A 3729-nucleotide genomic window follows, 5' to 3' on the forward strand; every position below is an offset into this window, starting at 1 on the left:
AATCATTCCAAAGAAATCATCACATTTGCATTTAGGTCTTCTGTATTTTCCGATTTTATCTCTTCTTCCTCAAAGGTTTTTGACGAGGACGGTTGGGAACCCAAATCTTCGTTATCAAGTGCCTCCAAAATCTACTTCTTAAATTCTTCCTTTGACAAGTCCCCGTGCCTATGCTTTAGTGCGAGTATGTGGGTTGAGAATTCCATCGGCATTGAGGTGGTTGATGCCGATACCATAAGCTGAGCTGCAACAAACTGCATGTTAAATGTAGATGGTTGTAGATGTGCTGCATTATATCTATCCCACCATTTGATATATAATTTCCTTTCTAAATAAGGGATATAATCCCAATCAGGATCATTATCTTGTGGAATCGAATAATTCCATCTTAGAATCCATGGGATTTCATACAGTATAAAGAACCACTGCATTAATCTTCTTATATCATAAGAACTTATTTAACATATCTACAATATATGCAGGTAAAATCTCTGGGCATGGCCCCCAGCTACTTAGCCATGCTCTGAACCAATTTGGTAGCTCTTTGATTGTATTGATTTTAAAACCAATATACCAGGAATGAGAGAATCTCTGAGTTTGATAGCAAAAAATATGTGTCCATGCTTTAATATAATCAGTATAAGAATATGATCTCGGTCTGATATGGGGGTGATCATTGAATTTTTTTAACCCATGAGGGTTCATTCCCCAATCTCGGTATGATAATACCTTAAGAATAACAAGCTTGGAGAACGCAGGAGGACCATTACCATTACTGTTGGTCGTGTTATGTGTTAAAAGGATAGATCCTGTCTCTATGAGTATTGTTTCATAAAACTCTCTAGTTTTACCATAGTGTGGTAAAATATGCTCTTTTAAGTACATGCTTGCAACTTCTGCAGGATCTCTGTTAGCATGTTCTGTTTCCAACGCTAAAAGCGGTATGGATGTGGACATTATAAATGCCTACTTTTCTTCTAAAGAAGAATATTGTTTTCCCTTATTTCGGTTTCCTTTAATTATAATAGGATTACTTTTGTTCCTTTTATTAGGAGATGGGTAAGAAAATTGAGGAGCCTTTCCCCTAGTTATCTGGCAGTCCATGCTTCCCCTGTAAAAATTCACGAGTCAAGAAATCAGGTAGAGAATTAGTTTCACCTTTTATATATTCAATTTTAAAATCAAACGCTGATAAAATGGCTTGCCATCTTGCAAAAATTTGCCGAGAGGCTAAATCTTTAACATCCTTTGCAATACTTCCTTAGCTTCCTGACAATCCACTCTAATAAGAAATTCCTGGTTTAACAAATCACTTTCAAATTTAGTAACACAATGAATTATTGCCAATATTTCTTTTTTAATGGTTGAGTAATTTTGTTGTGCCGATTTCCATACACCTGAGGTATATCTTACTAATTGCTCTTTATTATGAATCATTTGTTTAAGGATTCCTCCATATCCGACATCTGAAGCATCAGTCTCAACTATTTTGTAGGCTGTTGGATTCGCTATAGTTAGGCATGGCAATTCTTTAGCTTTAGCTTTGATTTTTATAACAGCAGTTGTATGCTCACTGCTCCAATTAGCAGGGTTTTTCCGTAATCTTGCATATAGAGGTTTGCTATCCTTAGCTAATTCCTTATAAAATATGCTATATAATTTAAGCTTCCTAAGAATCTTTGTAATTGTTTTTTATCCTTGATTTCATCAGGAAATTTATCAGCAAAGGATATAGCCCGTTCTATAGGTATTATAGTACCTTTATTAATATTGTGACCAAGGAATCTAACCTGGGTTTGAAATATTTTCATCTTTTTTGCAGATACCACTAATCCGGCCTGTTTTACTATTTTGAGGAATATTGATAAGTGTTTAAAATGTTTCTCAATTGATTCAGAATATATTAATACATCATCAATGTATACAATTGTAAAAGTTGAATAAGAATTAAATATGTTATTCATAATATGTTGAAATTCTGATGGAGCATTTTTTAAACCAAATGGCATAACATTTCATTCATAATGTCCAAAGGGAACCGTAAATGCAGTTTTATACTTGTCTTTTTCTGCGATTTGAATTTTCCAATATCCTGACTTTAAGTCAAATTTTGAAAATATGACAGCATTATGTAATCTATCTAAAAGATCTTTTTTATTAGGAATTGGATACCTAATCCATCTTAATGCTTTATTCAACGGCTTATAGTTGATGACTAATCTCGGAACTCCTCTTTCTAATTCAGCTGCTTTTTCTACATAAAATGCAGGACAACTCCAAGGAGAGTAAATTTTTCTAATCAAACCTTTATCTAGTAAATCTTGAATTTCATATTTACATATTTCTAATAATCTATTGTTCATTTGAATTGGTCTGGCTTTTGTTGGAATCATTTTTCCAGAAAAATCTGGTTCATAAGGTAATTCTACTATATGTTGTTTTCTTTCCCAGAATGCATTTGGGATTTCAGCACAAACTTCTTTCACTAGAAGATCATTAAAATCATTGATTTGTTTTTGGAGTTTTGGGCAATTTAGTTTCTCTTGTATTTGCTTATATTGAATCTCCTCTTTTAAGAAGAACAAAAATTTTCTTTGTGCTTGATTTTTTCTTGAACCTGGTTAATAAATTTTTGCCTAGGTTCAGAGACAAATTCAAATAATATTTTATGTCCCTGAATGAGGGATTCAATGCCCGTATTGTTAATACTTAACGGGTATAACATATTCAAGAATGGAGTCCCTAATATGCAGGATTGAGATAAATTCTTTACCATGATAAATGGTGTCGCTAGACAAATACCGTTATTACACACCGTAGCATCAGATAATTTGTAATTAATTATGCGGTATGGAGGAATCCTTAAACCTCTTTAAAAAATTACAAAATTGGAAATATGGATCTTCCATCAAACGATCCATATTTATCTTTACATTTAGCACTGCTTATATACCAAAATTTGGGATCAAACTATTAGTCAAATACAACAAAATTAAACGTAGTGTTTAGTATAATCTTAACTTGGTATCGGTTTAACGGTTTAAACTGAATTTACCAAAACTTGGTTTTAATTCATACGTAGTGTTTAACCTACTAATAAAACAGTTTAAACTTGGTACCGTTAACTATTGAAATACAGTTACCGATACCAAATAAAACTTATGTCATGCTTCAAACTGAATATTAACCTACTAATAAAACTAAACTTACCTGAATAGTAATATAATTTAAAATAGGTTTATATTTGTAAACTTATGTTTAGTATACTACTAGAATTAGTTCATAACTGTTATATATTGATACTACATATCAATACGTAGTGTCAACATATTGATACTACATATCAATATGTAGTATCAATATGTTATGTACTACATATAAATAAATACTTTTATGTTATGTATTGATACTACATATTGATATGTAGTATCAATATGTTATGTACTACATATAAATAAATACTTTTATGTTATGTATTGATACTACATATTAATATTGTTATGTTATACTACATATGTTACTACTAATAAAGTACTAGTTTACTACATATTACTACTAGTATACTAGTAGTAGTATACTAATTACTACATATTACTACTAGTTACTACATATTGATACTGCATATTACTACTAGTTACTACATATTGATACTACATATTACTACTACATATTACTACTAGTTACTACTAGTAGTAATATGTAGTAGTAATATTTAGTATCAATACTTTT

The 3729-nt window shown here is 31.0% G+C and overlaps 1 long non-coding RNA gene across 2 annotated transcripts; it reads left to right on the forward strand.

Annotated features, from left to right (window-relative positions):
* Positions 1–1152: 1152 nt before the first annotated feature.
* Positions 1153–1881, forward strand: LOC113293409. 2 transcript variants are annotated; one of them, XR_003332295.1, is made up of 4 exons: positions 1153–1402; positions 1496–1616; positions 1712–1747; positions 1823–1839. It is a non-coding gene; the product is annotated as an uncharacterized LOC113293409 (long non-coding RNA). The 2 variants fall into 2 exon arrangements; XR_003332294.1 differs by lacking the exon at positions 1712–1747 and having other exon boundaries at positions 1154–1402; positions 1823–1881.
* Positions 1882–3729: the final 1848 nt, after the last annotated feature.

The sequence above is a fragment of the Papaver somniferum genome, chromosome 7, assembly GCF_003573695.1.
Source record: "Papaver somniferum cultivar HN1 chromosome 7, ASM357369v1, whole genome shotgun sequence".
In the NCBI taxonomy this organism is placed as follows: domain Eukaryota; kingdom Viridiplantae; phylum Streptophyta; class Magnoliopsida; order Ranunculales; family Papaveraceae; genus Papaver; species Papaver somniferum.